Source organism: Pipistrellus kuhlii, unplaced genomic scaffold, assembly GCF_014108245.1.
Source record: "Pipistrellus kuhlii isolate mPipKuh1 unplaced genomic scaffold, mPipKuh1.p scaffold_m20_p_14, whole genome shotgun sequence".
In the NCBI taxonomy this organism is placed as follows: Eukaryota; Metazoa; Chordata; class Mammalia; order Chiroptera; family Vespertilionidae; genus Pipistrellus; species Pipistrellus kuhlii.
This window is the reverse complement of record NW_023425449.1, coordinates 24696229-24709967: the sequence shown is the minus strand read 5'-3', so window position 1 is coordinate 24709967 and position 13739 is coordinate 24696229. Positions and strand designations below refer to the sequence as shown.

The following is a 13739-nucleotide window of genomic DNA, read 5'->3' as shown; positions in this document are numbered from 1 at the left end:
AATCATTGATTTGCAGACCATTGAAAATCACTGGATTGCTTTGCTGCTGAAAGAATGCCATGGAAGGAGAGGGGGCAAGCAACATCACAACTTTTCCACATACCTTTCCAGCACCGATGACTCTAAGATAGAGTGGGTCTGGTCTTTTGGGATTGGGCAAACAACTTTTGCAGGCTTTGTCTTAGACTGCAAACCAAGCCCCCTGTGCAGGTAATGCAGCAGAATCCCCAGTCCTGAGTAGAGCTTTCCAGCACGGGGATAACTTAGCAATCCCAAAAGTCCCTCAAATCCTCAGGTTAGAAACCAGGACGGAGGGCCAGTCGGCTTCTAATGCCTTGGGAACCCAATCCCCATTCCTTCTGCCTGGTGCAGGACCAGCAGACTGCCTTCTATTCCTTCTTCTCTATCTGCAATCTCAACTATGTGACAGGCTCCAGGGCTTGTGTTTCCGGACAAGACAGATAAAGCTGCTGTCAATGGAGCTTTCTTGTAGTTGCTAATATTAGACTAGACACATGGGGCCAAGTCATACTCCAACTCTGATTACTGTAATAAAGGAAATACTGGCTGAATGAAGGAGCCAAGGAACATATCCAAAATCACGGCTTGGAGACCCAAACTCGGGTTTCCTGGCTGCTGTTTCCTCTTACACGGGGCCCTTCACCCTTCCCTCAGAAAGAGGATGACCCTACTCGGCCTCCGTAGAAGCCCAGTTACCATGAGTCTCATGTTGATCAAATTTCTTCAAGCTTTAAGACATCCTGACCACCAAATTCAATCCGGGCACTATCTGAATCCCACCCGTTTCCAGCAGAACTTAACCTTACTGGGGAAGGGCTCTGAGTGCTTAGTCACTGCCTGAGCAGTCAGTGCCTACTCCCCTCCACACTGGTCGGGGTGGTCCCAGTACAGAGAGGACACCCCTGCGCTCCAGATCCCTACAGCCGGCTCGGGGCAGCCAACACATCAAAAGTCAGCCACACATCCTTACTGGCTAGCTCTTAGGGTGAACCAGACTCCTGGTCCTGCTTTTGGGACAGCAAACCTCTGGTAAATTAAGCAGACTGAGCAATAAGGCCACGTGGCTGAAACGGACAGATTCAAAAACCATCAAACTGCAAAGAACCAGGAGCCTCGGTTTTTTGTTTGTTTGTTTGTTTTTTGTTTTTATGTTCAGAATAAATTGCAATAAATAATAGCGTCATTCATGAAATGCCTAGGACGTGTTTGGGGCTTTATGAGCAATAAACGGCTCAGGAGGTACACATGGTCTCCCAAAGATGAGGAATTTCACCCAAACAGGTAATTTCAGTCATGGGCCCAAGCTAGGAACTTGCAAGGCCCGCATTCAACTCGGGTTGCTGAGATGGTAAAAAAGTTGGATGGTAAAAAAGACACACACACACACACACACACACACACACACACACACACACACGAACATCCGGGCGGGCCATTAGAAGGCACATTGCAAATGCACAATTATCCTGACACAGTCGGTCCAGAGAGCGCACGCAGGGAAGTGGGAGCTGACGTTTTACAAACCCCCCTGGCCCTCCCGACTCCGCCCCCCCCCCGCCCCTTCCCCCCCCTCCCCGCGAAGGAAAGGCAACCCCCGAATTCTAAAAATAACTTTCGTTTCCTCTTGGAGGCGGAGGCTGGGACTGTCGCTCTGCAGGGCTCTGCAGGCGGAGAGGCGCCTGGCTCGGCGGGAGGGTGCCCCGCAGCCTCCCCGCATCCCCTCGACGTCAAGCTCCGGCCCACGCTCCCCAGGAACTGCCCGCGGCCCGGGAGAGCGCCTGGGGCCGAGCCCCACCCCTTGCCTCTGGGATCAAGGGCCCAGGGGCGGGGTGGGGAGCTCAGATTGTGCAACCTGAGGAGTCCCCGACGGGGTCCCGGCCAGGATCCGGCAGCGCGCGCGCTCCCGGTCTCCTGCGCGCCGAGAGGGGCTTCCCCGCTGCGCTCTGGGCTCAGCCGGAGCCGGACGGCATCCGGCCCTGCCCCCCCGGCACCCGCCCCCGCCCCTCCCACCGCCCCTCTGCTTGGCCCTGCGGCGGGGACACCTGCGGAGCTGCCCGCGCCCGCCTCCTCCCCACCCTCCCTCCCCACCCCGTGGGGGGGGGGGGCGGTCACCCACAGACTGAAGTCACCTGGGTGCCCAGCCCGCGGGACCTGCAGCCAGGGCGGCCAGGGAGGGAGCCCCAGGCTCCCGCGATCCGAGCCGACCGACCGACCCCCACGTCCAGGGTCGACCCCACGCCGCCTCGGACTCCCTCCCGTGGCACAGCCGGATCCCCCCTCCCCCTCTGTCCGTCCGCCGTAGGGTCCCTGCTCCCGCCCGGGACTCACCAGCTCGCCGTGGAAGTTGCGGATCGGCGGGGGCGGTGGCCGCGGCGCTCCACGGTGACTTGAGCTCCGAGCGGGGGGGACCCGACGGGGCTGCCCGGCGGGGCCCGCGGGGAGAGGGGGCTGCGGGCCGGGGAGCGGGGTCGATCTACGCGGAGGCGAGGGGCTCGGGCTCGGGCCCGGCGAGGCGCGGCCCCCCTGCCCGCTGCCGCCCGGGCTGGAGCTGCAGCGCTTCGGGCCCAGAGGCGCCGCCGGCGGCCGGGAGCAAGCGGTGGGCGGCCGGGCGCGGCGGCGGGAGAGGAACTGACTGTCGCTGGGCTCGGCCGGGAGGTCCCAGCGACTTCCTGGTGCTCGGATTTGCATACTGCACGGGGGGCGGGGAAGTGACCGTCTGGCCTCTGCCCAAGCTCTGGATCTGTGGTGTGGCCGTCGCGCAGAGCTCTGCGAGCAGAGAGACCTGGTGTCCCCCGGAGCAGCTTGGGGAAGCGAAGCCGCCGCCTCGGGCCCAGCGTTCTCTCTCCTGGTAGAGAGACAGAAGGATTTTCCAGGGAGACCCTCTGGCGTCTTGGCGTCCGAGAACCTCTTGAGTTTCCTTTCCTCCTCTTCCAGCCTACTACTCTCCAAGGGGTTAGGAAGTGGGGTGCCCCTGGAAGCAAAGGGGGCGCACGCTGATCCTTGGAGTTCTGTAGAGACAGTAAGATGCGCCAAGTGGAAGCTAAGCTCGTTGGATTCTTAATTCTTATCTAGTAAGCTCCTTAAGAGTGTGCACTGAATGGATGTTTAGGGTATTGACGGGGTGTGGAGGGTTGGTGGGGGAGGGGGGTGCGAAAGGGGTTGTGGAGGTAAATGGTCTGGCAATTGTTTCCACAAAACTTCTGCTCCCCGGGGGCATGGAGGTAAGGATGCCTACCGCGCAGGGCCACCAGGCAGATGACATGCCTTCTGCAAAGGACTCGAAGTGTGCCTGGCATACAGGCATGGTCGCTGTTATTCTTCCATTTCTACTGCCTTTGTATCCTACGTGTAAACATTGTGTCTTGGCACGTGCCAATTGTGCCAAAGAATGACTGCATCTCCAAGCTCATGCTCCCAGTCAGTCCATGCCACTTACAAACCCGAGATATGAGGCTAGTCTCAGTCTCCGTGGATGTCCACCAGACAGCAAGGCTCTGCTCTCCGGAGTGCCAGCATCGCACGACACTGTAGAACTTACAAGGACCTACCGTGAACAGTGCCCTGGGGAAAACTTGGTCTGTGTGTTCAAAATAGCCAACACTTACTGGGGGGTCTACTGGGTACCAGACTCAGAGCTAAGCACTTCGGACCTTTTATTAGGAATGCCCTTAAGAGGCTGGCCCCACCTAAGAAGGCTACAGCCCCAGCCCAGCCACCTTGTAACAATCAATACATCAGTCATTTGTCACTGGAACGAGAGTAGAAAGGTTTGCAAACCTGTGAGTGAAATCTGTCACCATCCCATGGAGTCATCCACTGCCCGAGGGCCCATTTCCTGGATTTTCCTTCATAATGACCTCTCAATGACATTGGCCCTAAATCATCTACTAGTATCTGCTATTTCCAATGGCTCCTGGCTAAAGGTGTGGGGCAATAAAGATTGGGACACAAAAGGTAGCCCATCTGGAATATGCTGTGATTTATTTTTTTGGTAAAATGTCTCTTGAAATAAAGAGCAAAGTATCATCAGGCAGAAACTGGCTTGACCCCAGCTCCACCACTTCCGAGTCCTCAGTCCCTAGCATCCTAGTTTATCATTACTCATCCAGGGCGCTTAACGTAGGCAACATCCGCTGTAAACTAGACGTGGGTACTTTCTAGTATTGCCTGCCTTTGTTTCGCATGTTAACTTTCTCTCAAGGAAGTAGGTGGTAAACCCTTCTCTGGAAGGCATTGCTCTTTCCCGCTGTACCTCTCAAAAATTGTTAGGTGGCCTGGCCAGCGTGGCTCAGTGGTTGGGCATTGACCTATGAGCCCGGAGGTCATGGTTCCATTCCAGGTTGGGGCACGTGCCCAGGGTTGTGAGCTTGATCCCCAGTGGGGGGCGTACAGGAGGCAGCCGATCAATGATTCTCTCTCATCATCGATGTTTCTATCTCTCTCTCCCTCTCTCACTTCATCTCTGAAATCAATAAAAAAAAAAATTTGGAAAAAAAATTCTGTGAGATGTTTTAAAATACTTCATTAATATTGATGGATTGGTTCACTGGTTGAGGGACTCCAAAAGTTGTCTCCTATTGAGAATTGAGCACAGAATGGAAGGATTAGAGGCATCAACAAAGTCACCTTCACGGGGTAAGCAGGCTTTGCAGAAGGTGAGGGATGTGATGGAAGAGGACAGAAGGAGCAAGGCATGGAAATGGCATCAAGATTCACTTACTAAGATGTATTTGCAACCCCTCAATCAACACTTAACTTTCGCAGCCATTCATGGACATGAGCACAGCGGTGAACGTTTGAGTTTCTCCGCGCTCACATTCCCAGCTGAGGCCAAGCAAAGCGATGATGCTCCGCCTTCCAGTATTAGCTCCTTAGCCTCCCCTTCATTGAGGACCATTCCTCAGTCTTTTTTTGTGCTTCAGAACACTGACATTTTATTTTTTTTTTTAAAGTACAGACCAGTTAATTTGTAGAATTCCCTCCATTGTGGCTTATGTGATACTTCCTCACACGTTGACTCGAGCTAGGCATTTTGGGCAGGAGTGTTACTAAAGGGACGTGCTTTAAGACCGACAGTTTGGATGAGGCGCAAGTGGTCATGGGGTGCGTGACGTCATGAAGGGAGGTGGCCTCTGGGGATGTAAGTCAGTGCCCTCAGGAGGCAGGCGCTGGGGAGGAAAGGGCTGCAGAGAGACACCTGCATGCCGCACTGGGGCGAACTTAGCCTCTGCTCCAGAATCCAGAAGTGCCTCCTGCAGGCGTTGATCTTCACAGGCGCGCTTATCACTTAATTCCTTCCGGAAGACTCAGCTCCACCAATCATCTCCAGGGGTGAGCAGAGGCCATCAACCCCACTCTCCAAAACTGGTAGGTGTCCTGCTCAAATGGGCAGAGCTGGACACACACACACACACACACACACACACACACACGAGTGTGGCCAGTGGATTTCAGCTGCAGTGTTTCTACTCCTTTCTCTTTTATGTTTTCTACTCCCTTCTCTTTTAAGTTTCCCTCCCTCTCCCCTTCCAGAAAGCAAAGGCCTCCTGGGGCAGTTAGGGATGAGGGGAACATGAGGGTCTGGGAACAGGGCTGGCCCAGGGCACTGGGTTCCAGTTCCAGAGCTGGGGGTGCAGGCCTCCAGCCAGGCTCACCTGCCTTTCTCTAGCTCAGGGCCTGGAGGCTGACCTCAGTAGAGGTTCTTTCTCTTCTCAGAGACAAGGTTGTCCCCACTCCCTGTGTTCTCTTCTCTACTGCACATGCTGGCAGTCCACTGCTATTCTCACATGGGCTCTGCCACCCGCCCACCTGGAAACCGGCTGTCTTAACAACAGCAACCTCACCCATGACCATCCGGGACCTCCATGGTTAAGAGAGCTGCATACAGCCCCTGGCTGGGTGGCTCAGTTGGTTGGAGTGTCATTCCGTGCACCAAAAGGTTGTGGTTCAATTCCCAGTCAGGGCACATACCTAAGTTGTGGGTTTTATTCCCAGTGCATGGCAAAGTATTCATGGTCAAATTGGTTTGGAGGCTTTGAGTTGAACACAATCTCAGAGGCATAGCACAGGAAGGGACTAAAGTGTGTGTGTCCTCACGCACCTTGGTGATAAGCATGCTGAGAGAGGCATTTGGGACCAGCGACCAAAGAGGAAACACCGCTGCTTACATTAACGGAGCCCTCAGCTCCTGCATGGTGCCAGCGGGTGTCTGAGGCTCCTGGAGCTGCGGCCACTGCGATACATGTGAGAGCAAAACAGCTAACATCGCGCATGTGAAAGTAATGCATGCTGGATGTCTACACTGTGTACTACACAGCATGTTAACAAACCCGGTCTCTTCCCCGGGGCTTTACATCAGTCTATGCTGACAGAATTGTCCGTCAAAACCTTTCAGGATGAACGGTCAGGGACCCTTTGAGGTCTGGTTAATGCCATCACCCCTCTCTCAGCCCATGTTTCTGCTCACTGAGCACCTCCTGTGGGCCAGAAGCAAGAGGCGTGCTGAATCCACTTCCAAGAAAGCACTTTGGTAACAGCTGGGGGGTGAAGACATAGCCAGATGAGGATGTTTATGGAAAGTTGACAATGATTTCATATTCTGGTAACATTCTTTTTTTAAAAAATTGCTGACACTATTACAAATGTCCCCTCCTTGAGCCACTTCCCCTTGACCCACCTCCACCCATTCCCTGCCCCCTCTGGCCATCATCACACTGTTATCCGTGAACACGAGTTATGCATATATGTTCTTTGGCTGGTCCCTTCCCCTTCTTTCATCCAGTCGCTCCCAACCTCTCCCCTCTAACCTCTGTCAGTCTGTTGCCTGCTTCCATGCCTCTGGTTCTATTTTGATCGTCAGTTTATTTTGTTCATTAGATTCCACATGTAAGTGAGATCACAGGGTATTTGTCTTTCTCTAAATGGCTTGTTTTGCTTAGCATAATAATCTCCAGGTCCATCCATGCTGTTTCGAAAGATAAGAACTCCTTCTTTTTTAGAGCTGCACAGTATTCCATTATGTAAATGTACCACAGCTTTAAAAAAAAAAAACCTAACAACTACATTAGTACAATGTCACATAATAAGTATTCATCTTTTTTAAATGTATATTTTTACAGAGAGAAAGGGAGCAGGATAGAGAGTTAGAAACATTGATAAGTGAGAAACATTGATCAGCTGCCTCCTGCACATACTAGGGATGTACCCATAACCAAGGTACATGCCCGTGACCGGAATCAAACCATGGACCCTTCAGTCCACAGGCTGGTGCCCTATCCACTGAACCAAACCGGTCAGGGCTATCACAACTTTTATAATCCACTCCTCTACTGATGGGCACCTGGGTTGTTTCCCAGACCTTGACTATTATAAATAACACTGCTAAGTTTATTAGCATTGACCAATGTTGTATCATTGTTATGTATGTATGCATGCATGCATGTATATATGTATCTAGTTTGATGACCATCTTGGCTGGTATTTCTGTCTGTCCTACCTTTGAATGAATTTAGTTTCAATGGCTACTTCTATGCTTTGCCCTGGTAGGAAGCATCAAAGAATTCTTTCAGATGTCTTTGGGGATAGCCTGGTAACATTTCTTACACATGCGTGGCCACCATTGCTCTAAGATGAGAAGTAGGTATCTATGGATGATGTGTGAAGAGGCATTGCTGTGATTTAATTTGAACCCTATGGCTTGTCTTCACAGAGCATGTCAAAACAGCAAGCTGGCGACAGCTTATGCCAGGCAAAATGTTAGGGTAGATCTCAATGACTTCATTCTTATTTCCATCTCCAAAAAAGTGCAGGAAGTGCAGAGTATTCTTCAGGTCACTCAGTAAAATTTCTACCATCCTCTAAATGTAGAGGTCATTCCAGGGTGGGTGTATGGCTTTCTGGACTCTGGGTGGGTCTTTTGGTGGATCTAAATAGTTTATGTGCGTCTCTTCCTCAGAAGTCCTGTTTATTTAGACAGGTTATTGTTAAGCTCTAAGAATACTGCTATCCGAACAATACAACTGTCCTATGAAATGTAATATTTGGTTCTTAGGGATCCCTCAGATCTGACTGGGGGTAGGATTCACAATTACAAGAGGAAAAAACTCATGTTAGTAAAGTTAGAAGTTAAGACTATATGTATGACAGGCAGCAAAATCTCAGACATATGCCAAAAGAACTTCTTCACTGATACTGCCCCTAGGGGAATGGAAGCTAAAGAGAAAATAAATAAATGGGACTACATCAAAATAAAAAGCTTTTTTACAGCAAAAGAAACCATCAACAGAACAACGAAAGCCCATTGTGTGGGAGAACATATTTGCAAATGTTACCACTGATAAAGGTTTAATCTCCAACATCTACAGACAGCTTATACAACTAAATAAAAGGAAGATGAATGATCCAATTAAAAAATGAGCAATGGACCTAAATAGAATCTTTTCAAAAGAAGACAGAAGGAAGGCCAAAAGGCACATGAAAAGATGCTCAAAGGCACTAATTATCTGAGAAATGCAAATCAAAACAACAATGTGGTACCATCTCACACCTGTCAGAATGGCCAACATCAACAAATCAACAAACAACAAGTGTTGGCGAGGTAAAGGAACCCTCGTGCACTGCTGGTGGGAATGCAGACTGGTGCAACCACTGTGGAGAACAGTGTAGAGTCTCCTCAAAAAGCTGAAAATGGAGAAGATCCAAGATGGCTGCGCCCAGGTGAACACCTAGCTGCAGCCGCACACAACAATTTCAATAAAATACAACTAAAATATAAAATGGACATTGCCCAGAACTACAGGAAGGTTGACTGACTGGAAATTCTACAGCGAGAAGCAAGGAGAAAACCAGAAGGAGGCGTGGAGGCGCTGGAAAAGCCCACGAGGAGAGGACGGAGCCGGAGAGGAGGGAGGCCGAGTGCCTGGCGGGCGTTCCCTAGCGGAAAGGAGATAAAACTCCGACTGTGCTGGGCCCCCGACTGCTCTGAACCCCAGTTCTAGGCCAGACCCCGGGGACTCAGGCTCAGCCATAGGGAGCTGGGCTGTAAGGCGGAACCCCGGGGAGAGGTGAAAGGAGGTCCCGGAGGCACGCACACTGCGTGCAGAGAAGGGACGGTCGGCTGTGCCACGGGATTGCCCTGACAGGAAGGAGACTGGGGCTCCAGACTGCTGTGAACACCACCTCCAACTCCACTTCCAACTGAACTGAACCCCAGTACCGGGCTCATTGTGGGAGAGCATAGACTGTTTGGCAGCAGGCGAAAATTGAGGGCACCTTTCTCTCAGAGGTGCTGGCAGCGAGCACTGAAGGACCCGCATAGGGCGGGGCTGACGGAAGCCAAAGCTGCAGGCTCCACCCTAAAACCCCGTCCCATCTGTAACTGCGAAATGCGACAACAAAATAGATCACAAACGAAAGAAATGGAGGACAAAAAGCGTCTGGATATAGAGTTCAAATCTACTCTTATAAGGTTTTTGAAGAATTTCCTAGAAAAGATGGATAAGGGCTATGAGGATATGAAAAGAGATAACTAGAATTAATAAGGAGTCAACAAGAAATGATAAGGGATCAACAAGAAATAAAGAATACATTGTCTGAAATAAAAAATATTTTACAGAGTCCTAAAAACAGAAGGGAAGATTGCAAGAATCAAGTCAAAGATTTGGAACATAAAGAGCCAGAAGACACTCCTCCACAGAAGCTAGAAGGCAAGAGAATCCAGAAAATTGAAGATAATGTAAGAAACCTCTGGGACAACTTCAAGCGAACCAACATCAGAATTATGGGGGTCCCAGAAGATGAGAGAGTGCAAGATATCGAAAACATACTGAAAGAAATAGTGACAGAAAACTTCCCCCACCTGGTGAAAGAATTAGACTTACAAGTCCAGGAAGCGCACAGAACTCCAAACAAAAGGAATCCAAAGAGGACCACACTGAGACACATCATTATTAAAATTCCAAGAGCAAAAGACAAAGAGAGAATATTAAGAGAAGCAAGAGCAAAGAAGGTAGTAACCTATAAAGGAGCACCTATACGATTGTCAGCTGACTTCTCAACAGAAACCATGCAGGCCAGAAGGGAATGGCAAGAAATATTCAAGGTGATGAATAGTAAGAACCTACAGCCAAAAATAATCTACCCAGCAAAGCTATCACTCAGAATCGAAGGCCAGATAAAGAGCTTCACTAATAAAAAAAAGCTAAAGGAGTTCATCACCGCCAAACCAGAATTATATGAGTTGCTGAAGGGGGTTCTTTCAGAAGAGAAAGTAAACAAAGATAAAAATTATGAACAACAAATATGTAACTATCAACAAGTGAATCTAAAAACCAAGGAAATTAAAAAAATCTGATGAACAATATTAACTGTTGAATATAATAGAATCAGAGGTATGGAAGGGGAGTGAACTGACGATTCTTGGGGAAAAGGGGAGAGGGGGGCGTGGGAAGAGACTGAACATAAACTGTGCACCTATGGATGAGGACAATGGGGAGAGGGGAAAGGGCAGAGGGTGGGGTGGGAACCTGGTGGAGGAGAGCAATGGTGGGGGGGGGGGGAAGGAACATTTGTAATAATATGAACAATAAAAACTTATTAAAAAACAAACAAACAAACAAACAAAACTGAAAATGGAACTCCCATTTGACCCAGTAATCTCACTCCTAGGAATATATCCCAAGAAACTAGAAACACCAATCAGAAAGGATATATGCACCCCTATGTTCATAGCAGCACAATCTACAATAGCTAGAATCTGGAAACAGCCTAGGTGCCCGTCAGCAGATGATTGGATCCAAAAACTATGGTACATCTATACAATGGTATACTATGCTGCCATAAAAAAGAAGGAATTCTCTCATTTGCAGCAACCTGGATGGAATTGGAGAACATCATGCTGAGTGAAATAAGCCAGTCAATGAAAGAGAAACACCACATGACCTCACTCATTTATGGATAATAAAGAACATTATAAACTGATGAACCAAAAGATAGATATAGAGACGGTAAAGCAACAAGCAGGCTGTCAAATTACAGCAGGTAGGGTAGGGAGATCTGGGGGAGATAATAGATCAACTGAAGGACTTGTATACATGCATATAAGTACAACCAATGGACACAAAACTCTGGGGAGGGAGAATATGTATGGTGGGGGGGGGCAATGTTAAAATATGTACACAGATAATAATTTAATTAAAAAATGTAAAAAAAAAAAACAAACACGATTATATGTATGTATTTACCTTACTACCCAGCAGGAGAGTTTTGACTGACTTAATATGATGTTGAAACTGAATTGCTCTGCATGACCCAAGGATATCAGAAGAGGCTCTTCTGGATTCCTGGGTAAACTACACTCAATTTGACCCTGTTTGCTTATCTGCAAAGTGAGTCACATCTAGCTCACACAAGTTCTGTGAAGGCTGTGGAGTGACCCAGTTTTCCTAATCTAGGAATGACGTGGTGATGGCATGAGGTGGGGAAAGTGGAAGAAGGAACAGAAGCCCAATTAATCCTCTGAGTACACAGAACATGGAGGACATTTTTACGTATCTTCTGACACACCTATAGATAACTTTGTGTCTTTGTGTTCACCTGTCCCCCTTTCCTTCTGTCTTCATGTGGCCAATTCTTACCCATCCTTCAAATGCCACCTCATCCAAATAGCTTTCTTTGGATACAATGCATCTCTTACTCCTTGGAATCCTGTGGGAAGTTATCTCTAGTTCTTAATGATCATCACTAAGCACAGTGCATATAAGCAGAAAGTACTGAGTGAGCAAGGAAGTCTGACAAACGAAGAGTTAGAATGGTAACAGCTGGAGGGGTGTGTGTGTGAAGACATAGCCAGATGCTACTACCCTGTTTCCCCAAAAATAAGACAGTGTCTTATATTAACTTTTGCTCCCAAAGATGCGCTAGGCCTTATTTTCAGGGGATGTCTTATTTTTCCATCAAGAAGAAATTGGTACACATTTATTGTTAAATGAAAATAAAGGAAATTTATTACCTGTATACGGTACGGTAGTACGGTAGTTGTCAACACAAACCAGACAAACTGTGAATCCTTCAATATCAAGAATTTACTCATTTATTCAATGACAATCATGTCATCATCTTCTGGAACATCATCATAACAATCCAACTCCTGAATTTCCTGGTGAATTTCTTGTGACTTCATTTCTTTCAGAATCAGTGGACCAAATCTCTCATGTTTAGCCTAGTTGGGGGGCCTTATTTTCAGGGAGATGCCTTATATTTCACTCAGAAGGAAACCTGTAAGTAGATCTTATTTTCGGAGGATGTCTTATTTTCGGGGAAACATGGTATGACTGTGTAGGAACCCTGAGAGACAACATGTTACTTTGGTTTATGGGGAAAATCTACCATTAGTCATTGTTATGGGTTGAATTGTGTCCTCCCAAAATATACAGAAATGCTTATCTCTAGTGTCTGAGACCCTACTTGGAAACCTGTAAACCCTTTCCAGATGATCCAGTTAGGAGGTCATCCAGGGTGACCCCAATTTAATATGACTCCAACCTTATTTAAAAAAAAAAAAAAAAGGCAAATTTTAACAAAAATAGATTTGTTTGCACATAGGGAGAATGCTATTTGAAGAGACAGGCACAGATCAGAGGGCTGCATCTGCAATCCAAGGCATGCCAACTATTGCCAGGAAACCACCAGGAGCCAGGAGAGAGGCACGCAGGAGGAACCGACCCTGCCCACACTTGGACCTTGCACTTCTGGTCTTAGGAACAGAGACAGATTTCTGTTGTTTGGGCCTCCAGTTTGCGGTACTTGATTACAGCAGCCCTAGCAACAATTTATATACTGTTACATGGGAACTAGATATCCTACCTCATACTTTCTCTGGCCTTTGTGTGTGTTTTTATAAGGTGGTTGGGGCCACACAGATGGAAAGAAATATGGAATAAGATGGTAGCTATGATAATATAGTGGTAAAAGAAATATCATTGCAATATTTTAAAAATATTTTAGAATGCATGATTTCATTCAATCGTACAAGAAGTTTGCCTTTACAAGAGGTAGGAAGGGTAAATGTGATTGCCAACCCAGCTTTTCAACAAGGAGAAAGGAACTACATTTATTGAGTGCTAGGTATTGTTCAAAGTACATTATGCATACAATGTCATTTAGCCCCCAAAACCACACTGACGTGGCTACTCTGGCCCTCATTCTACAAAGGAGAAAAATGTGACATGATAGAAATTAAGAGTCTTTCTTCAAGTCACATTGACAGGTGAGTGGGGAGTGCTGGGATTCAACTCAGATCTTCTGTGGTAGAACCAGGGTGCATCCCAGTGGTTTGGTCTCTGTGCCATTGTTTGATGATGAGTCACCTCAGCTGTCCATCCTCTAGCTCAGTGTTTCCCAAAGTGTGGTACGCGTACCCCCAGGGGTATGGGAAGAGTTTGGTGGGGGCACGCGTTGCACCGGAGTTTGGTGGGGATATGCACTGCACTGTGCTTAGCTGTGCCTAATTCTACGTTCTCATGAGTACGAGGGGTACTCAGCATTACGAAAATTATAGAAGGGGTATACATATGTCAAAAGTTTGGGAAACACTGCAGCTCAGCTGTAGATGATATATGTCCACATCCCAAGTCAGTGTGCCACTGGCAGGTCCTGGGCAGGGTTAGAGTTAAGGTTAGAGTTTCTTTAAGCTGAGGACAGTGTTACCTTTATATTCCTGT

At 48.2% G+C, this 13739-nt stretch overlaps 1 protein-coding gene across 4 annotated transcripts in view; it reads right to left on the bottom strand.

Moving 5' to 3' along the window:
* LYN (LYN proto-oncogene, Src family tyrosine kinase) overlaps positions 1-2478 on the bottom strand; it is an 82879-nt gene extending 80401 nt beyond the window's left edge. For 2 of the 4 annotated variants that reach the window (XM_036436946.2, XM_036436947.2), the window contains exon 1: positions 2350-2478. The gene's annotated coding sequence lies outside the window, so the exon portion shown is untranslated. Of the gene's footprint in view, positions 1-822; positions 841-2349 lie in introns of those variants that run through there. The other 2 variants (XM_045581419.1, XM_045581421.1) reach the window with 2 other exon arrangements.
* Positions 2479-13739: the final 11261 nt, after the last annotated feature.